Consider the following 23,503-nt stretch of genomic DNA (forward strand, 5'->3'; position numbering starts at 1 on the left):
AAGAGGTGTAACATGGAGCAGGAAGAGAACACAGCATATACAAACATTCCCCCTAAGAGCAGGAATCTTAGACAAGTTTACTGTCTGCCAGGCCTGGAGAGTGCACTGAAGGCTCATGCCAACTTCAGACATTATAAATGGTCCTGCCTCTTGTAATCTCCTCTCTCTCCATACTTCATAGGTTAGAAACTGTAGGTGCAAAAGAGGATAGAGGAGGAGATGCAAGGTGACAAAAGTGAGCGATATGGAATAATTGTGTCTCCCCCAAATTCATATGTGGAAACCTCAACCCCCAAGAAGGCTGTATTTAGAGATAAAGCTTTTACAAAAATAATTAAAATTAAATGAGATTATAAAGCTTGATCCAATAGAATTACTTATGAGAAGAGACACCAGAGCTCTCTCTGCCATGTGAAAATACAGCAAGAAAGTGGCTGTTTGTAAGCAAGGAAGAGAGCCCTCACCAGGAACTTAATCGGCCAGCATCTTGATCTTGGACTTCCCAGCCTCCAGAACTGTGAGAAATAAATTTCTATTGTTTAAGCCACCCAGTCGATGGTATTTTGTAATGGCAGTCCAAGCAGACTGTGAGAAGCAAATTAAGCCCCCTACTCTGTCTGCTTGTAACTTGCAAGCTGAAGGGAGAGAAGGGTTACAAACTTAAAACAAGCTTAGAGTTTCAATGATTATATAAAGGTGGATATTTCTCATACTGAACTGAGATCATAATTTGTTGCTTTTTATGCCCAAAGAGTGACCAGACATGTCATGGGATTGTTTGATATTTCTTCCAGGGACTGGAGAAAAACTAGCCTGAAGAGTGAATTTAAAGAGTCAGTGGGGGCAGAATATAAAGTTGCCTGATCATTACAACCTAATAATTGTTGTTGTTCAACATGTTGATTATAAATTAGCCTCCCATATCAATACATCATGTTGCATACTAGAGATATTCACATATCCTCAAGCAGATAGAGTGACTCTAGGCACCTTAGAAATGACCATACCTGGCTGAGCTTCCCAGAACTGGATTGGCCCATGGTGAAACAGAGGAGAGTGGAGGAAGCAATTGGCTGCCTGCACTTCTGACTCCTTTCCATTTCCAAATGCACTAATGGCCTACATAGACACCAAGGAAATTCTCGTTTGTGAGAACTCAAGGAATCCATTCATACCATAGCATTTAAGTTGGAGTTCTTTAATGAATCACAGCCTAATTTTCTTTCTTGCTCCTTGCTATTTTGTTGTTGCTCAAAAAGTCTGCCAAGCGAAGGGTCATACAACTTCTTACCTTAACATGGTAAAGCATATTTAGTTTCCACATAACCTATGTGGAAACAAAAATTGTGTGGATGGTCTGACAAGGGAGTATGATTTCATTCCAATTACTCAAAGCCAAACAAGGAGATTCTGTCTGTTAGCCACTTCTGGTCCGGTTTCTTCCGCTACTCTGGCTCTTTTCCCAGGTGGATAATTCTCATTACAAAATAGCATGGCTTTCAGGCAGGCCACGTGATGTCTGAATGGGGTTAGAGCAGACGGCAAACATTCTTGACCTTCAACCAACATGAAGCCAGAATAGGCCAATGCCCTTTTAGTGGGAAGAAGCCCAATCTGGTAGGTAAAAGAGGACCCAGATTTTGATGAAAAATGTTGACCTTGATAAAGGCAAAATGGGTGGCTTCTTTACCTCTTGCCTTTAAATCTTTTAATTAGATGAACTAAGTGAAACCATTCTTTCAGGTTAAAGAGTTAGCATTTCAAGTGTATCTGTTTATTCAATATTAGATTGAAGACATTGACTAACATTGTCAAAATTTGGTATACCACTAAAGGAAATCAATATGCACTTTAAAAAGTCTATTGGTATAATAGTTTAAGTTGCTCAGATGCCAAGCAAGGGGAAATGGCAACAGGGGACAGTGGAATGTGTTTCAACTCTGTCTCTTATGTGATGCTAGTTTGCCCAGAAATGAATAAATGTATAGCAAACTAGGGTGGGCTCATAAGTTCAAAGGATAATCAATAAAGCTAAAGATAAATATTTAGCAAAGCTGAAATTTAAAATTTTTCTGAGATTAATTTACACACCATAAAATTTGTCCACTGTAAGTGTTCAATTCAATTATTTTTAACCAATCGGCAGAGTTGTGCAACCATCACCACAACCCAGTTTTAGAACTTTTTCATTGCCTCAAAAAGTTACTTCATGCCCATTTGCAGTAAATCTCCACTCCACCCTCAGCCCCAGGCAACCATTAATCTAATTTCTGTCTCTATAGACTTCATATAAATGGGACACAATATGTACTATTTCGTACATCTGGCTTCTTTCAGTCAGCATAAAGTTTAGCTATTATGAATAATACAGCAATGAACATTTGCTTACAGATGTTTGATTTTATTTCTCTCAGTTAGGTACTTCAGAGTGGAATTACCGGTTTGTGTGATAAGTTTATGTTTAACTTTTTAAGAAACTTTTTATTTTGTAAAGTGGCTATACCATTTTACATCCCTTTCAGTAATGTATGAAAGTTTCCATTTCTCCATGTTCTTACCAACACTCTTTATTGTCTCTCTTTTTTATTTTTGACATGTTAGTGGGTATGAAAAGTTAACTCATCATGGTTTTAATTTGCATTTCCCTAATGAGTAATGCTATTAAGCATCTTTTCATATGCTTTGTTAAACATTCCCATATCTTCTTTGGTGAAATATCTATTTAAATCATTTGCCCATTTTTAAATCAGGTTGCTTGTCTTATTGAGATAGAAGCGCTCTTTATATATTCTAGATACAAGATCATTATCAGATACTTAATTTGCAAATATTCTCTTCCAGTCTGTGACTTGTCTTTTCATTTTCTTAGAAGGGTCTTTTGAATCACAAAAGGTTTTTTTGATAAAGTCCAATCTTTCAATATTTTTATTTTATGGATTGTGCTTTTGGTGTGACTTTTTTTTTTTTTTTTTCTTGGTAGTTCTACCATTAACTGGCGTGTGGGAACATATATTCTCCTCTGTCCTTTTTGCTATATCCCTAAAGCTGACCAAAAGAATTTTACTGAAGAAAAATAGTGATAAAGAGTTTTAGACAGGCACAATCTCTAACACTGCTTTGAGAATGTAGAAAAAAATGAGCTTATTTTGAATAAAGGAGGGAAAAAACTAAAACCCAGCATAAAAGTTATTCTGAGAGAAATGTTGCAGTAAACCTAACATTAAATTAATATTAACAAGAGGATGGATGCGCAGGAAGGGAAGACATAGTTAAAATTTGACATTATTGATTCTTTCTGAGGATAATATAAGAAAAAGCAGAGGCCTTTGAGGGACCTTGACTCCAGGCAGGCCACGGGGAGGGACTGGTGGCGCTTCCTTCCCTATCGTTCACCTTCTCTTTTGGCACAAGATGAGGCTAGTTAGAGTGTGTAAGAGGAGAGAAAGCACACAGCTCCTAGTCAGCAATAAAGAAAATAACGATGTGAAAAGTTGGACTCAGAAAACCCAGGCTTATATCCCAGCGCTGCCCCCAGCTAGCCAAATTACCTTGAGACATTTGATCTCAAAAGTCTCTGTTTCTTCCCCTTTAAAATGGAAACAATAATTCCACTTCCTAGGGTGACCAGCTTGCGAATGTGTCTGCTGCAGTAGGAACCCCGTAGAGTCTACCACAAAAATCCAGAAACGTTCAGGGTCAAAACACCTCTAGGTGGGGCAAGAGTGTGTGAGCATTAAGCCCCAGAAGACTAGAGATTAAAACAACCATTCGTACCTTTGATATGCAAACGAATTGACAAGGAGCCGCAACTCCTCTGGGGCACGTTCACCCCAGGCGGCCCTGCTCTGGTTTAATCTTCCCGGGCCAGGATCGGGGCAAGCCAGGACCGCCCCTAGAGCCCAGAGCCCGCAGCAGTTACTCACACTGAATCTGTTCACCCAGCCCTGCCTTGCCCTGGCCTGGCCTTGCCCGTGGAGACCTCAATAAGGGCCTTGGCTTAAGCGCTCCCCTGCTCCTGTCTTCCGCCTCCTGACCTCTCTGCATGGCCAGCCACACCTCAGGTGTCCAAGAGTCTAGTGAACTCTTTTCCTCTCCTCTGTCTCCTCTAAGGCTGCCTTGACTCACTGTCTCAATAAAAGAACACAGAACAAGTGAGGCAGGAGACCGGAAAAAGGAGACAAATTTGCCTTAAATCATGAAGGTCATACAAAAATAAAAATAAAACAACATTCATGGCAAAGTTTGACATTCCCTCTGGAAACCTAATTGGATGCTAAAAGAAATAATCCCAGTGTCATCAGTCATTTGATACGGGATGGGCAGTGGAATACAGGGAAAGCTCCCTGGGAGAAAGAAACCCCATAGTTTTTCGTTTTTATCTTAAGCGATTAAAGGTGCCGGAGATCTTAGACTCTAAATGAAAGATAACTGATACCAGAGAGCAAACTAGTGAGGAAGAGTTTAGTTGAAACTAAGCGCTGTCATTAAAAAAGAAAAAAGCAGGAAGAGTTTTTCTTAACAGTCAAATGAAGGCATTGGTGTAGGTGAGACTTTGAGGCTATTTCATGTTTATGGTTTCACCACAAGGAAGAACTTTTCGTAGAAGTAAAACTCTACTCGACAGAAGGAAAGTTTCCCAAAAAGATTTTAACGTGGTTGATAAGATGGAGAATTGCCCAGAAAATTCTCTTAAGAAGGAAGGTATTTTGACTGAAGTAAGAAAGCAGGAAAAAAGAATTCCTACATTAAGACATATGCTGGTACATAAAAATTCATATGTGAAAAATACCGGAGATAGCATCTCCTCTACACTGGAATCCAGAAAAAGTCAGTATTTGGATGCTAGAGATGGCTAACTTTCAGATCACAATGTTAGACACAATAATTAAATTTGGAAAGGCCTGGAAATGTGCAAATAGGTTCTGAGAATCAGGAAGGCAACCGAGAGACGGATCACTCGCAGGGCCTGGGCCTACACCTGGGCTTGGAGAAATACCGTGAGCCTCATATGTCATAACTAAGTAGATTGTCATTGAAAAATATTTCCGGAGACTGGCAATTCCCCGTCATTCTCTGGGCCTGCAAATCTGGTTGTTAGCGCCCAGCAGCTTAGACCCAGCAGGCAGACTTATTTGTGGCATATATGACAGCTGTGACTGAGTTTTAAAATAAATGCTTCAATACTTGAATATGATGGTCTGTAAAAATATGACTACTAAAATAACTTAGACATTCACACCTGTGCTGGATATCTTCTGTTCTTCCCTCTCGATCTGTTCTCCACCTGTTCTTGCTCTGCTCTTGGCCCTGTCGGGATTACATCAATGGGTCCCTTCCCTTCTGCTTTCCTGAGGGGACCCTCATGAATGCCATACCTTAGTGCCAGGCATCAGGAAGAACCCTGTTAAATTTAGCAAACTCAGGAGAATGGGAGTCTTGTCTGGGACATGTGTATGTGTGTGGTGTGTGTGTGTTTGTATGTAGTGTGTTTCTGTAAATAAGACGTGTGCTTACTCAAAGGCCAAACTTAAGGGAGGGAAGAAAGGGAAAACAGATGAAGGAGCCTCTATTTCCAAGCGATAATACCCCTGCCAGAAGGCCCTGTGTATTATGGATGCAGGGCTCTTTGCCTGCAACTCCTTCTGTGCGTTTGAAGTTTTATTGTATATAAGTGTCACACATGCTAATTGCAAAAGTCCACACAATAGCAAGTTATGAAGTATTTGAATAAAGTGAAAACTACTTATAGTTCCACTAGCCAGAATTGACATTTTGGAGTATGTCCTTTCAGACTTTCTCTCTTCTCCTCTTCTTCATTTATTTATTAGAGTGTGTATTTATTTACAATAGCAACATGTGCTGATTTTGAAAAAATTCTGAGGATGTCAAATTGTATAAAGGAAAGAAAATTAAGAGCCAGATTTCTTTTCTGAATCAGAAGTTCCTAAAGGGATATCAAAAGTAACTTAAATGGTTTTATTCCGTAATAATCTAAACTCTTTCCATACTCAGCCTTCAAGATGTGATGCTCCCTGAAATTGGTCATGTACTTACAGCTTGAAAACAAGTCAAGGGAAATGCTGGCTTTACACACTTTCCTAAAGCCCCCCTAGCTTCAGTCTCCCACTATCTCTGTTCCCCTCTTCTTTTCAGTGAAAAACTATTTAGTTATGAAAACCTTAATAGCCATAGTATTAGAGGAGTTTAAAAAGCATTAGGTAGGAATTTTCCCCCCTCTGAACAATATAAAAGTGTTTTTGAAGAAAAGAAATATTTTTCATTACCAAAGTAATATATTATTGTTATAAAAACTTCAAGCAATAGAAAAATAGATTCAAAATAAAATGTAAAATCACTCTACTCCCCTCTCAATCTTTATCCCAAGCCACTCCAATCTCATGCCTCAGGAGTAACCATTGATTAAACATATTTTAAAAGGAACTGAATACAGAGGAACAAATTTTCTTCAGATATGAAAAAAAGTTGGAGAAAAAGTATTAGCCTTTATCTTGCCCATTTTAAATTGGCAGAAATAGATTCAAGGTTAGAAAGAAGCTTATGAAATGGGTAGAGAAAAATCGTAAGAGAAAAGGGTTTTGTTTGTCTGCTTTAAAGCATTCTGAGAGAAAAATATACCCATAGAGAGGAATTCAACTTGCTGGCGGGGGGGGGGGGGGGGGGGGGGGGCAGGGGGGCGGGAAACTAAGAAGAGATTCAGTATTACCAATTTTTAAGAATTGAAACTTCCAGAGAGAAGTAGAGATAGAATGTGGTTCACACACCATGGGAATGTGAAGGGCTTCCGGCAGGAGGGGGACAAGTGTCCCCCATGGCTGCCAGTGGGAGGAAGAGTTGGCTTTGATGGCTGGTTGCTCAATTTTAAGCCCTCAGGCACCACCCGCTCCGTGCAAAGGCAAAGGGATGGTGGGGTGGACTAAAACCGGTTGGTAATAAGAAAATACCAAGCAGACAATAGAAAGCATGTCCTGAGAAGAGGAACATTAATGACCCCAGTGGCACACTGTTAATTTTCTAATAGTTGAAGATGATGGTTTTATTTAGTGGGTGTGGCTAAGAAAAAAAAAGACCAACAATGTTTACCAAGCAGTGCATATATGACATTTCTTCTGTTTTAGTTTATGGCTATAACTGTTTGCAGAACCTTCTAACAGTTTATAACCAGGCTTCTTAGAATTTCTTTTTTTTTTTTCTTTCAAAAATAACCACTGTATTTTTGAAGATCTTTGTGTTGGTATTAGAGCCTTAAAGGCATTTTGCATAAGGAAATAAGAAAATAAGATTTTGCGAAAGCTTTCAAAGGGCTTGAGCCCATTTAGGAAAGAGAGAAAAATCCTCCTTAAGGGGAAGTGGGAAAAAAAATGAGGAACAAAACCATAAGAAAGAGGTAGACTAGAGATGTTTATGTTCAGTTACTTTGTGTTATCGGTTTCTGAGTGTGGTGTGAAAAAAAAAATTAATAGATGATGATTGAATAGGAAGTGGTAAAATGGAGAGAAAAGAATGAATTCTCCCAAATAGGGTTAAGCTATTTTTGTTATAATTGTTGTTAGGCAGTTACTATTCATCAAACTAGGTTTTCATTTTTTTGTTTTCTTAAGTATAGGAGTTATGAAGATAAAAGGGATGATATCTGGGAAAACATAATTCTTTCTTTGCTATTTTTTAAACTTCTTTTGTAGCACCTTTCCCACTAGAATATGTTGCAGCGTTAGGTTGCAATCTGGTTGAAATCTGTTGAAAAGCCAACACCAATATTTTCTCTCGTTATCTCATAGATGGATGCTCAACTGCTGAGCGGCAAAGACTCTAAGGGAGGAATTCAGAGCCAGCATTTTTTCCAGTGGGCAGATGGAAGCCAGTAAGTAGCAGGGGGGTTGCTTAATACAAAGTGGTGGAAATAATGTGGCAAAACTAGCTGTTTCCATCTTCAGTCCTCAGTAGCCATTCACACTCAGACTATCAAGATGGCAAAGTTGAACTGAACTGCTTGGTGCCAGTGCCAACTAACTACATGTTAAAAGATAAAAAGGCCTACTTGCATTTTGGCCCATTGAGTATCAAGAGCCCTGTTATGGGTAGAATTCTTTTGATTGTAAAGGAGCAGCGTGGCCACATGCTAATGCAGGAAAGGGACTCACAGGCAGAAAACCCCAGGGAATCTGAACACTAAGCCATGGGAGGGTGAGAACCAAGGTGGCTTTGGGCTCTGGCTACATGCTCTCCCTTTCCTCCTACTCTCTCCTTCCATTCCCTCCCCTTTCCTTCCTCCCTTCTCCTCCCCTTCTCTCTGTTTTCTTGGCAACTCTCCTTTCCTCTGTCTACTCAACTGGTCTCTGTTGGCGTCTTCTGGATACCCCACCTCTGCTCCCTATTTTCCTTGCCTTTACACAGGCTGCACCCTCATCCTGGACTGTTCTCCGTCCTCTACTTAGCCTGGCAGGGTCCTGTCTGTCCTTTCAGAGTTGTCTCAGGTGCAGCCATTTCCAGGCACCTCCTCCTCACCCCACAGTGTCCCACCTGTGAGCTCCCAGGACTTCTGGTGCTAACCATGCCACTCTTGTTGTAATTGCCTGCCCACTTGTCCCTTCCGCCAATGCACTGTGGGCCCCTGGAAGGCAGTAACTGTCCCTTGTTCCTCCAGCACTTTCCACAGAGCCTGGAAACATCGGTGAACAGCACACCCTAGGGTTGTACAGTGCCCTCTAACTTTCCAGAGTCACTGATCTAACTTATGAGTTCAGGTGTCAGATTCCCAGTGGGGCTCATTGGACATTTATTGAATGAATGAATGAGTGGGTGAATAAATGAATCTGTTGCTCACATTTCTGGATTACACATAAATTGTTTGTATTGTCACAACATCTAATACTCTCATATTTGTCTTCCTCATCATGGCATGCATCAGATTTGCTTGGGTCTGGAGTTTAAGTCCACAATTCTATAGTGCAAATCAGTACAGGGCTAGCACTAAGTAAAATCATAGTGAAACCAATAGAGAAGGATCCTGACTCATTTGTTGTCTTGGAGTCCCTGACTGAGAATTCCAGTGGCTGATGTAACCCTGCTGGCTAAGAAAGAGCACACCTTCCAGGAGATGGCTCAAGATGAGTGGCTTTTTTCCTAGCCAGGGGACAAATTGTACTTTGGATGTCAAATGACTGAACTGGTTGGCATTCCTCCTAAAACCTTTCACTCCCAACTGGAAAAATTCATAATGTTGTAAAGAAAATAATGGCTTGTGATTTATGTTTTTGTGATCTTAAGAATATTCCCAGGAGGCACATTCATGTTCATCCTCTCACTGGGCTTACAAACCCTTGCTTTGCATCTTTGGCTAGACTTCAGAAATTGTTTTTCACGTTTCTGATTTGATTCCATCAAGATTTGTGAACACCACAAATTAGCCGCATTCATAATGTAAAACTGGTCTATTTCACAGTTACTGGTTCTTTCATGAGTTCATTACGACTCACTTCAATCTAGGCTCATGCTCACCTAGAAAAAGGAGGTGAAAAAGTGGTTTTGAACTCTGAAGTATTTCACAGTCTAATATAGCTCAGCCTGTTATTTCCCAGCATCGCTGCTCTAACTTTTGAGTTCAGGTGTCATATTCCCAGTGGGGCTTGTAGTGAATTCTTGGGATACCAACATCAAGAAAAAGCATATCTGTCTCCAGGTGGAAGTAAAAGGACATAAGCTCCGTTTCTTTGACAAGAATATGGAATTTCCCTCCCAAAACTCATGGGGGAATTTTTGGCTTACATGGTTTTGCTGCCACAACCACATTGGTCTGAGTGAATGTCCTTAAGTATGAGAATTCCATTTCCAGTTGTTGAACTCTCTGTACCAATTTGGGGATTAGTTTCTCTTGGCTAGTTTCAGTGCCTTTGTCCACAGTTATGTTTCTCTCTTAATTATCCTTTACTCAAAATAAATGAGTACAGAAAAATCTTCATGGAAGGTGGAGGGGCATTCCTTACAAATGTGCTCAAGGGGAGTTTCCAGGAATCAAATAATGTTCTAGGATGAGAAGTTCAGGAAGAGAATCGAGTCAGTCTTGATTAAAAATGGGCATTTTAGCAGTGAGCCTCTGCAACAGAGAACTGCGTGGAGTTTTGCATTTATGATAGAAAGCCATGCGATGTCCACTAAATATTTTGTTTTGTTAGTTTTGACACCAGATTTTGGTTTCTGGGACAATATTTTGGAGTAGGCATGAGCTGAAAAGGGGTATCTTGCAAGTAAATCATTTCCTTTTGCAGTATAAATAACCCAACTGGTAGTGCGTTGGCTGATGGCCATCCCACTTGTAGGGATCCAAGCCAAGACTTGTTCTTTCCTGGGATAAGATTTTTCCAGAACCACATTTAGGAACAACTGCATCCTTCCCTTATTAAGCCTCTAGCTATAAAAGAAGGAATGGGAAAGGGGGGAGCTCGTCTGTCAGCAGAGTCACTAAATATTCCATTCCAGAAAGCCAACTGGCACTTGGTCAGCCGCTCAGAGTTGAAAGGCCACAAGACACCTGGATCAGGTGCATCCTTTCTTAAGTTAACTGTCCACATACTCAGACAATATCAAATTCAAACTAACCAATCAGGCTCCTGAATTCCCATGCAAATCACCCCTCAGGCATCAGGTGGTGCCGAGAATAGTTGTTTTCTAGGCAAAAATATGTTTCACTTTCCTGTCTCTGATGCCTAAAATATCACCATTAAAGATTTTTATCTTTGGGTTGAAGAACTGAATTCACAAGCCAGAGTTTATCTTTTATTGTGATTTAAAAAAAAATGTGAGTGTGGAAATCAATAACCAAGGGCAAGAGGCTTAAAAGAGCATTAAAAATTAAATAAATATCCTTAAGCATGGAATGACTAAAATGCAATTTTTGAACTGATTAGGCTATGAATGTAAATTTAATTAACCATAGGCATGTAAGAGACTTCAGAAAATTACTAAATGTGGCAGAAATAGATTCTTTCATTTAATTTCTTAACATTTTAAAAATGTAGTTTTTGACAATCAAATATATTCACATAGTTCAAAATGTAAAAGGTTCAAGAAAGCACACATGAAAACTCTTCCTTCTATTCCTAGTCCTTAGCCACCCTCCTCTCTTTCCAGAGGCCACCAAGGATATTGATTTATCATAAGTCTTTTTAGAGATGGTCTACACACTTAAATGTATTTACATGGATTTCAGCATACTATATACAGTCTTCTGTACTTTGCTTTTAAACCTAATAATATATCTTTCAAACCATTAAAATGAGCTATTTTATATAAAAATATGAGCCAGAATTAACAGTGTGCATTCCAAAAGAGTATACCCAGAATAAAAGAGTATTTCCATATATTAGTTTATTAAGTAAGAAATGTCCGATTTCTTTAACTACTAAGTTTGACAGTTGATATCTATGACATTTCACTTTGACACTGCTTGTTTTATTTTTATTGTGAAGGTACATCCTCATTCTTTCAAATGATGGTTTAGCTTGTGATTTTTTTAAAAAATATTTTTTAAAAAATTTTAATTTTTATTTAAAAATTAAATAAATTTATTTTCCCTGACTGGTAATCTAATGACCGGTGTGGATCAAAATTTGGGGTAAAGCAGTTTCTTCTTCTTCTTCTTCTTTTTTTTTTTCTTTTTGTTTTTGAGACAGATTCTCACTATGTTGGCCTGAGTAGAGTTCTGTGGTGTCAGCCTAGCTCACAGCAACCTCAGACTCCTGGGCTCAAGCGATCCTCCTGCCTCAGCCTCCCAGAGTGCTAGGATTACAGGTATGAGCCACCATGCTCGGCCTGGCTTGTGATTATCTGTCAAATTTTCTTTAGAGCAATTTTTGTGAAACCATGGATAAGTCAAAAATTTGTGTTTATTTTTGAATAGGCGTTCCATCATGGAACCAATGCAGGGCAGACAGCTTGAAATATCAACAAAGTGTTTGGGAAGGATGTGGCTAATGAACTCACAGTATGTCGGTGGTTTGAGAAGTTCCAATGTGATGATTTTAATCTTGAAAATGAGCCACGTGGATGTCCTGAGACCAAGGTGGATAATGATGAACTGAAAGCTGTAGTGGAAATAAATCCATCTCATCCTACGTGTGAATTAACAGCAAGGTTTGCCATTATTATTTCAACAATATTGGACCATTTGAAACAAATTGGTAAGGTAAAAAGCTGGATAGATGGGTAATGCATGAATTAAACAAGCATCAGAAGAGAAATCGTTTTGAAGCTTTCCTTTCTTTGCTGTCATGACATAAAGGCAAACCATTTCTACGCCGTATTGTTATGTGTGATGAAAAATAGATTCTTTTTGACAATTGTGAGTGTTTGACACAATGGTTGGATAAAGACAAAGTGCCGAAACACAGTCCAAAACCAAATATTCATCAAAAAAAGGTAATGGTGTCTGTTTGGTGGTCCAGTGCTGGTATTATCCACTATAGCTTCATGAAACCTGGTCAATCAATTACAGCAGATGTCTACTGCAACCAACTGGATGAAATGATGAGGATGCTTGCAATTAAGCAGCTGAGATTGGTCACTAGAGACAGGCCAATCCTCTTGCAAGACAACGCTCAACCACATGTCACACAAACAGAGCTGCTCAAACTACAGAGGCTGGACTTGGAAACTCTCTGTCATCCACCGTATTCACCAGACCGTGCACCAACTGACTACCACTTCTTCCAGGCTTTAGACCACTTCTTGCAAGGAAAAATGTTCAATTCTCAACAAGCTGTGGAAAATCCCTTTCAAGATTTCATCACCACTTGCTCCCCAGGTTTCTTCACTGCTGACATAAACAAGCTATTGTTAAGATAGCAAAACTGTGTGGATGGTTTAGGTGCATACTTTGATTAATTACACGGCTTCTTGTTTGAGATATAATAAACTACACTTTTGATTTGAAATCGCACATTTCATATTTAATGACCCAATAACTTGCTCTTCTATGAAATAGTGCTGCCTCTCCAAGCTTCTTTGTATCCGACTCTGTTATCTAATGGTGGTTTCCTGCTGTTGAAGAGAAGCAGGAGGAGATTAGTAGGTGCCCCTGGTGCATACACTTGGCTGAGTGGCTGAACAAGAGGGGGCTATTCTGTGCCAGTATCGGGTCTTGACCTTGGCAGGTCCAGAAACACTCCTTTTCTTCACCAGGAGTTTTTCCAACTCTGTGAGACTATCAGAGAAAATGTATAAATGCCTGCTCATTTCAAACAGGTCTTTTGACTTTCTTCAAGAGTCAAGTGGACTCCTATTTGCCGGTGAGTCTGTCTCTCCTCTAGGTAAGTCTACTGATGAAAATAGTCAGAGGCATTCATTGGTGGTGTCATCGGTGTTTGTCATTGCGCTACCCCTAAGAAAACCCTTACTTGTATAACCATTTTTTTCTTGTATAGTTATTATTTATGCTTATCATGCGCTGAGCACTGTCCTCCTGTTGTTCCATTTGATTGTCACACAATGCTATGAGGTAAGTCTTCTTATCCATATGTTACAGCAGAAGAAACTGAGGCCAATTTAATACACTTCTAATTATCCCCTCCACTCCTTCTTGATGATCTTTGGGCAAACCCTTCAATGAATGTCTTCACCCTTCACATCACTAAAGAGCCCTGGGGCCACAGTTTTCCTTATCACATCCCAGTCCCGACGGCACGCCTCGCTCTGGAGCACCCATCTGCAGGTGTGTGCGGCATCATGTGGCTTGTGGGCGCTAGAGATACAGGATGAAGGAGCTCCCACCTGGAGCCCTGGTCCAGTGGTGAAGAATGACGAGTAAGCTGACATTTACAAGGCAGGATGCTTTCATACAGAGAAGGTGTATCAAGCATTCCCCGAGGTGTCAGGAAATGGTTATAACAATTAACATTTATTAAGCCCTTGACACATAACAGGACTGCTCTGATTTTTTTATACTTACTTAATCCTCTCAACAATCCCCTGAGAGAAGGACTATTATTATTATACCACTTTACCGTTAAAAAACAGTCACAAAAGAGTTTATGTAACTGGCCTCGATGGGACACAGCAGCGTGAGCTAAGCATTTCCATTATGTGTTTTACGTAGTTCAATTCAGAGGACATTCATAGCCGAGTTTTGTGGCATCTTTTCATGACTCTTAAGAACTAATTGTGTCATTATAATTAATGCTTGATGATGTTATAGCTAAGGTAGTTTCTGTGGAGAAAGAATAAAGTAGGAGGGCACCCAAGGAAACAGCTTTGATTTTTTAAACTCGTGGTCAGCTCACCCTTTAAGGAGAGAATCAGGGAGGAGAGTTGACTTGATACAGACATCAGCCATTTTCAAAACTGATAACTCATTCATTCGATTTAGGGTGTGGTGCTGTTGTGCCTGGATTAACCTTTCTTTTCCTACACAGGCCGGTCAACCTGCCTTTCCACTGGGAAAAGCCCTGTTTTGTGGTTAGCCATATACCACCCAACCAGCCAGTGTGCTCTTTAACGTGCGACAGTGGTCACAAGGGAAACTAGTGTGGATGACTCAACATGCTTAGTCACTGCCGTAGAAAAATAACCCAAACCAGAACTTACTGGCTCTGATTTTCTGGTGTCATTTATCCAAAGAGCAGTATCATCTCATTGATCTTAAAGGAGTTCCCTCCAGAGAGGGGATTTCACAGAAGGGCGTAAATGTGCAAGATGAGCAAGAATCCAAATTTCGCCTGGGTGGGACCTGTGGGGAAAGAAGGCCCAAGAGGAGTTTCAGAAATGGGTTGTCTGGAATGGAGCGTAGAAGATGGGGGAGGGAAGACAGGAATGGCTTGTCCTAGGAGAAGGTTTAAGATCTGTTCTCAGAGCATGGACTGAGGGTTAGGGGTCAGGGAAGTGAGCAGGAGAGTGGAGGCTTCTTGGAGGAGTTGCCACTCTCTCATTTCCTCTTCTCTGGGAACTGGCCCCCACTCACACAAATGGACCCCTACCTGCTGTGTCTGAATCACATGACCCTATTCTTTCTTAGCCATAGCCAATTGGTTCAGGGGACCGCTGACCTGAATGGAACCAATTAGATTTGTCTCTGAGGAATTTGGAAGTTTGAACTGAGAGATATTGGGAGAGCAAGCAGTCAAATGAGGTTAGTGGCTTGGAATTGTCGCTAATGGTAATAACTGGATCTGCTCTGGGCTTAGTCCTTCCGCAGGCTGGTTGTTCATATCTTCCTTGGATTTCCTTGTTTATTCACTACTTATGTTTAATTAGCCGGGGTTGGTTTCTGTGATTTGGGACTAGAAGAGCCTCATCTAAGACAGTGAGAAAGCTGGCAAATACCTCTTCAGGCTTCAATGACATCTTCCCAACTCTGATTGAAGAAAACCAATTTCTCCTAAGTAAGATTGACAGGTCAATTTTCTGGAAATTAAGGCTCCTTTGAAGTCTGAGACTACTTGAGAGTGGAAACCAAGAAAAGTGGCTTCAAACTCTCCTTCTTAAATCATTTAAATTATTTCCCAGGGAACAAGATTAAGGTCCAACTGTGACTGACTCCAGCCAGGAGTAACTAAGAAGCCTACCACGTGATGAAGGGCAAGATTTCCAGAACACATTACTGGCTGCTAAACCAGACTTACTGCATCAGAATACCGACAGTAGGGCCCAGGAACCTGCATTGCAACATTGTAAACAAGCTCCCTCATTAAGTTGTATGTTATTATTTAGATAGATTTTATGTATCTAAATGTATATACACACACATATATGTATATTTAACAGCAATCTTGGGGGTAAATTCCAGTTCTTCTAAAACATTTCAAATCATTGGCTTACTATATTAGTTTTCCAGGACTGCCTAAGCAAGGTAATATAAACTAGGTGGCACGAAAAGACATAAATTTATTCTCTCACAGTTCTAGGGGCTAGAAGCCTCAAATCCAGGTGGTGGCAACACATGCTCCTCTGAAGGCTCCCAGAAAACACTTCCTTGCCTCTTCTAGCTCCTGGTGCTGCCGGCAATCCTCAGCGTTCTTTGGCTTGCATCTGTGTCACTTCAATCTCTGCCTCCACTGTCATGTGGCATTCTCCCTCTGTGTCTGTGTCTCTATTTTCCTCTTCTTACAAAGACCCTAGTCATTGGCTTAAAGCCCGCTCCAATACAGTAGAACCTCATCTAAACTTGATTACTTCTGCAAAGACCCTACTTCCAAATAAAGTCACATTCATAGGTACCAGGGGTTGGGACCTGAACCTATCTTTTGTGGGGAACACAATTCAACCCACAACACTTCCTGTTGGACGTTTACGTTGTTTCTGTTTTTTTTTTTTTTTTTTTTCCCCAATGATTACACTGCAGTGAACAATATTTTACATAAACCTTTGATGTCACCTCCTCTGACTATTTCTCTACGACAGATTCCTAGGGAGTGCATGATAGATCAGAAGGAGTGTCAACTAGAGTCCAAACAGGAAAACAGAACTCTCTCTTTAATGGGGCACTTACTGACAAAAACGATTACACAGGTGCCGGGAGCAGCTGTAGAGCTGTCAGGGGAGGAAAGGCAACCGGAGTTTAGGAGTGGAGCCACGACCACTCCTCTGAGCACGAGGGCTTGCAGGCACTGATGGGTTCTAGAACCAGGGCAGGCCAGGTGGGTGGCAGCCAGGTCCTCCTTAGTGACTTCCAGGTGCCACCTGTGGTTGAAACTGGGGACCCACCTTTTCCTTTCCTCCCATCTCCCAGCTTCCCCCTGGTGCCTCCATGGTACCATAATAAATAACATTTCCCTCTAATTACACAGGCAATAGATATCAACTGTGGGAAATTTGGAAAGAAAAACAAAGAGAATAACACTAAAAATCCCCTCTAACCACTCAGAGACAACATCTATTAACATATATATGTGTAGATATAATACATATTTCTTTTATGAAGTTGTAGTATTCTATATATGCTCTTTGGCAGCTTCATTTTTAATCTTAACAATGGATTGAGAAAAAATAAAATTTTAAAATATTAAATTGTTTGATGGTTGCTTAGCATTCTATAATATGGGTACACTATAATTTTAACTTCTCTCCTGTTATTAAACTTCCAGGTTGTTTAAAATTGTGAAAATACAGAAGATAATTTCAGACAGTGATAAATGCTGTGAGAATAAAGTATGGAACTTGGGAAAAGGGCGGCTACTGTAGACCGAGTCATCAGGAAGGCCAAGAACGGTGATGTCCGAAGCTTCACATGCATTCACTCTTTTGAGCCTCCCAACACGATGCGGCAGTGCTTTTATTAGATCCATTTTGCAGATGAAAAAACCGAGGCAAAGACAGTGTTGTTACTTGCCTAGAGGCATGTGGTTTGTGTGGTGAAGCCAAGATTTGAAGGCAGGCCGCCTGGCTCCAGAGCTGTGCTCTTTAGCACACAGTGTCCCCGTCCCTGGCAGCCTCTGTAAATAGCTCATACAGCCTGGCTGGAGGACACCTGAGAGCTGGCGCTTCGCCTAGTTCGTCACGGCAGCCCCTAGAGCTGTGCTGGCCAAATGGGTGTGCTTGCACCCACTGTTTTATGTCAGGGCTACTCAAAGCTACAGTATAAACATCTGTTTGGAGCATCAATTTTATTCAAGGTTTTAGAGAAAATAATATTTTATATTGAAACAGACTGTTATTGGGCAGAAAGAAAAATTAATGTGAATATTTAAGGGAAAACACAGAAGCTCGGAGACATGTCATGCTTGCAGCAGACATTGCCCAACAAGACCACCAGCCACGCCCCATTCATACCCCAATCACGCCTCTGTGCCCTGAGCACTTCCCTAGGAAAGCCTGAGAAATGCTACATCACTGCCAAGTGCCTCCCCCCATCAGTGAGTGCTCAGTAAATATTCTAGAGCCTGAATGGAATTATGTGTTAATTGCTCTATTACATACAAAGTGAGAGTTGTCCATTTTATTTCTGAATGTTGGAGTTTCTCCTGGACTTGATATTTGCTCTCCTGAACTTGCATCACTATTGAAATACACAGCATGATGCAACTACAAAATCCAGCAAGAACTCCCACAGACTCTGCCTTGGGATCCCCGAACTTAGTAAGTCAGCTTGCGTGATGGCAAGCCGTCAGAAGACCCCTTCTCCTCCACTTTATATCCCCAAGTCGAGCCCTGCTCGAGACTTGTAGTGGGTGTTCAGTATGTGTATGGGTGCTTTGAATGATGAGAGAATGAATACGTGAGTACTTTCTTTGAAATTAATCACATCTGCACAAGCAGCGTTATATAAACTCAAAACTAAGATAAGAATAGTTTTCTCACAGAATAGAGTAATGACATTACCGCCCCTTGGTAATGTTCACAGAAATGAAGGACACTTGTTTCAAGCTCTGAAGGACTCCACAGGTGCTGGCGTTTACTCTTCCCTAGCTCCCCTAGGTCTGTGTCTAAGCAGATTTCAAATGAAGCAATCCATTTGCACATCCAGTATTCAGTCCAGCAGACAACATCATTGTAAGTAAATAAAAGCCTCTAGGAGCCTGCAGAAAGGAAGCAGAGGAAGCTGTTTGCTTGCATCCATTTGCAGACAGTTCAGGCAGCGTTGGCAGCTTGCCCCCAGCCGCCCTCGGGCTTACTCCAGTGCGGTACCAGAGGTGCAGGCAAATCAAAGGAGCAGACCTCCTGTAAGATCCTGTTGTGGGACTCCCAATTTCTATTTTACTTCCCCACGTTACTAAAATGATGACAGAAAGGGTCCCTGGTCACTATAGGGGGTATGAGGTATGCAACCTTGTTTAGCCTTTGAAATGCTTACCAGATGCTTATTTTCCAGGAGACAGCAGTAGTCCTCCGCAGTGCTTGCTGTCACCGTCAGGCGAGGCTGTGAGTTATGAAGGAAGGTGAGAGAAGGATGGTTTCTAGTGTTGGGTCCAACCCAGTATTTCACAGGGGACCGAGGGGCACAAGGCTGGGCGAAGGAGCTAGAGTCACGACACAGTGGCTGCAGAAGTGTGGCTGTCCCTAAGTGGGAGTGGAGGAGAAAAGGTCATTTGTACCTCAGGCACCCTTGGCCGTTCTCATGTAGGGTTTTCATGAGATTGAAGTCATCTTCCTTAAGAGGTCTGGGCTAGCTGCTCAAGAGTGTTATTTCCTTCCTTCCATTTTGGAGCTAAACTGTTCAATCGGAAACCTCAGGGGTCAACGCCCAGGCTAAGACGGGAGGAGTGGGGACATTTCCCAGCCAGTTCCCACCGTGTGCTGCTGCTCTTGTCACTCTCGTCCACTCTGCAGTTGACTGAGACTCCCAGAGGAGGGCCCACAGCTTCTTTTCCTCACTCTGCCCCACTTGGACATCACTCTCAACCCCATTCCACCACCCCAAGATTTTAAGAATTAAGAAACCGTAAGTAGAGTTCCTTTTTACTAAGGAAAAAAAAAATCTTAGTCAAGACAAATCATGCGGTCCACACATATTTATTGAGTGCTCCTCCTGTCTTAGGTTTTGTTCTAGGTGGTGGTTGTGCAGCAGCAAACAAAACGAATTCCCTGCACTCATGGGGCTTATAGTCTAGTAGGCAGAGACGGCCAGTAAGCAAATAACATCTAGTATGTTTATAAGTGCTGTGGGTAAACTAAGGCAGGCTAAGACAAGACAAAGGAGCTGGAGGTGGGAGGGGCTGTAATATTTTAAATATTACAGGAACTATATTGAATATATGAGCAGAGAAGTCCTCTCTGATAAATGACATTTAAGAAGAAACCAAAAGAAAGAGAATAAGCCATGGGATATCTGGGGAAAGAACATTCTAGGCCGAGGAAATAGCAAGTACAAAGGCCTGTGTCCAGAGCAGAGGGTGGCCTGTTCAAGGAACAACAAGGAGGAGGGCACAAGGAACATGGGGCTTTGGTACAGTTCTACCCCTTTCTCTCGGGCCACCTGGCTACACCCACCAGAACTCCTGCTGTTGACGTCACCATTCACCTCTGCATTGCTCCATCCTCTGGCCTCGTCCTGCTCTCTCCTCAGCACTGACAGAGCCCATCACAGCCGCCTTCCTGAGAAGCTTCGGGAGGGACGGTGCCGGCTCGGACTCGGGTGGCAATGGTAGAGGTGGGAGAGACGTTGTCAAATTCACGGTACGTTTTGAAGGTAGAGCTTTCACGATTTCCTGATGGGTGTGAGAAGAGTGGAGAATCAATAGGTTGGAGGAGATGGAAGACAATCAAGAGTTTTCTCTTTTTTTGGATATATTAGTTTGAGGTATCTTTTAGATATTCAAGTGGAAATGTGGAGAAGGCAGTTGACTATTGAGGTCTGGGATGGGGAGGAGATACTGGCTTGGGTGTGGGGGGTGTATGTGCAGATGGTGCTGAGCAGAGAGAGAGGAGGTCCAAGGACCAAGTGGCAGGCACACAGGAGGTCGGGAGCTGGGGGGGCATTGCCCGTGAGGAGGGAGGAAGAAGAAGAGTGAGGAAGCGTCTCAGGAAGGCGGCTGTGACGGGCTCTGTCCAGTGCTGAGAGAGCAGGACAGGCCAGAGGATGGAGCAATTCGGAGGTGAATGGTGACATCAACAGCAGGAGTTTCAATGGGTGCAGAGCGGTGGCCCGAGAGAAAGGGGGGAGGGTGCAGAAGCAGCAGGGTAAGCTTTCCTATAAAGGGGAGCAGAAAATGGGGCAGAAGCTGGAAGACATGGGGTGAAGGGAGTGTTTCTTCACCATGGGAAGTAAAAGTGCTGTTTTTTCCTCTTATGTAGTGTTCATTTATTTATCACACAGAGAAGACAGTATGTTGTAACCACATTAGAAAATACACGTAAGGAAACAAGAAGAAATTTATTGAAGAAACCTTTTCTATTACCATGAAGACATATAATCTCTGTAAACATTTTGGTGGGGAACTTTCTGGACTTTTTCCCATGCTGTTTAGTTACCTCCTTTTAAAACTGAACAGTAGAATCTTAACATGTTTTCATGTCAATATACACTTGTATCATCTTTATTAAATGGCTACATAACACGTCATTTGAATATATGTGGATTTGCTTAGCCAATCTCTTTTTATTAAATATTTAAATTGTTTTCTTCTTTTTAACTATTAAAAATATTTCTTTGTACTAATGTTTTTGTGTACTGTCCAGTGATTTCCTTAGGACAAATTTAGGAAGTAGAACTGCTGGATCTATACACATTTTAAAACGATGTTTACTATATGATAGACGATTCTAATGTCCTGTATCTTATTTTCCAAGAGCATAAACAGCAGTGTGATATGTTCTCCGTGGACTCTGTAGAACTGAAAATTAAAAATCTCCAAGTCTTTAAAGTCAGAAATTGGAGTGAAACCAAAGGTCATGGTTTTTAAATATCAGAAACTTTGAGGAAGGGAGAAACTTTGTTGGCAAAAGGCCTTGAGAATACATCTTTTACACAAATAAAGGTAAAAGAATATGTTTAAATCGGATATTTCGAAGACTGAAAAAATAAAATTTAGTTTGAGTAAAATTTGTTTTAAATTGTCAAATATATACGTATTCTGTATCTTGTCATCATAAAATTTGGTCTGGACTTGCTTATTTGTAAGAAGCATTTCTATGACATGCTAATTGCCATTGCTTTTTGTTGTATAACCTTGTCTTGAGAAGACGATGTTTATTTGTTTTTGTAGGAAATTTTATTGACTTCTTGCATTTTTGTTAAAGGTAATCAAATTTCAATTTATTCTCCAACCTCGTAACTTTTAACCCATTGACTATACCTTCACGTAATTGATCCTGTTTTAATAAAACCAGCCAGGATAAAACTTATTCCAATTCTCCTGGAAATAAAAATTTCCCCCTTTGTATCCGTTATGGTAGATTCTTGGCTTTTTCCTGACATCACAAAGGCTAACATTTTTTTAATGACCTGGCACTGACCTAAGAAACATAGCATAGTAGAAAAGCTTCATGTCCTGGTTCTGCTAATTTGATTGTGAGATCAGCAAAAGGGAGATGATACCTACCTCTGAGGTGTTCATTTTCCATTACTTAAAAAGGTGAATGAAGGCCTGTGGGCTTCTGTGTCATCATTTCATAAGCACTCAATGGAGACCTATTGATTTATGGCTGGGCACGGTGGCTCATGCCTGTGATTCCAAAACTTGGGAGGCTGAGGTGGGAGGATAGCATGAGGCCAGAGGATGGCTTGAGGCCAAGAGTTTGAGACCAGCCTGGGAAATGTAGTGAGACCCCATCTCTATAAAAAATGGAAAAATTAGCTAGGCATGGTGGTGAGTGCCCATAGTCCCAGCTACTTGGGAGGCTGAGGCAGGAGGATAGATTGATTCTAGGAGTTTGAAGTTATAGTGAGTTATGATTGCACCACTGTACTCCAGCCTAGATGACAGAGTAAGACCCTATCTCACACACACAAAAAAAAGGTACATGAAATCCTGTGGGCTGCTGCGAGGTTACTTTACCAGGCACTCTAGTAAACATCTACTGACTATAACATGCATCAGTCGTGTCAGACCACTTCAGCTTCAAGAAGTGACAGATGTCTTTGCTTTTCTACAACAGATTCTGGCCCCAAGGTCCCACTTGGGAGGGTCAGTGTCAATTCAGTATCTGTCATTTTTCATGTTCTCCCTTTCCTTTGGTTTGACAAGGACAGTGGCTCCTTAACAGTGTTTCTCCAAATATGTGTGTGCACACGTGTGTGTAGGTGTGTGCGTGCATGTGTGTTTGGAGGGGCTTGGAAAGGCATCTGGCTATCAGATCACACTGGTCACCCTCAACATCAGAGCTCCTTTTGCTGCATGCTGCTATGGTGAGGTGTTGGCCACCTGCTCCTCAGTGAGACCACTCTAGGCAGGTTTCAGCAGAGCTCTGCCTTCGCTAGAGGCCTGGACATAAGGCCCCAGCTCTGCTCCGAAGGCCGGGAGAGTCATTCAACATCTGGCCTCTGCAGGCAGCACACAGGGTGTACAGGTCAGAGCTTGCCCCATGAGGAACCCACAAGCGCTACCTCTTTCCTAGTATCCTGGAAGCCGACGACCCCGTAAGAAACACTTTCCTCTTTTATCTTCAAAACACAAAAACATTCTCCATGAAGAAGAGACCCCCAGGCTTTTGAAAATAAGGCCTCTTTGGGGTTGTCATTATTCTTTTGTGTGTGTGTGTGAGAGAGAGAGAGAGAGACAGAGAGAGAGAGAGAGAGACAGAGAGAGAGTGTGTGTGTGGCATCACTGAAGCACATAAAAGTGCTGCTAGCTCCCTCATGAAGGTAGGAACAGACACGGAATTGCCTAGCCTTTATTTGTGGGCAAAGGCAGTAAAATCCTTTGTTTCTGTAGGAAAGGCTAGAGTGAGGAGGAACAAAACAAACAGAAAGACAACAATGAATATGACAATAACTCATCTTATTACTTGTGAATTCAGTCTAGACTCAAAATCAGGTCACATCTGGGTTCCAACGCGGAAATAGATTCGAGCCAAAAGAAAACAGCAGGGCGGTGGTGGTGGAGGGGGATTGCGGGAGCCG

The sequence above is a fragment of the Eulemur rufifrons genome, chromosome 17 (genome assembly GCF_041146395.1).
Source record: "Eulemur rufifrons isolate Redbay chromosome 17, OSU_ERuf_1, whole genome shotgun sequence".
Taxonomy (NCBI): Eukaryota; Metazoa; Chordata; class Mammalia; order Primates; family Lemuridae; genus Eulemur; species Eulemur rufifrons.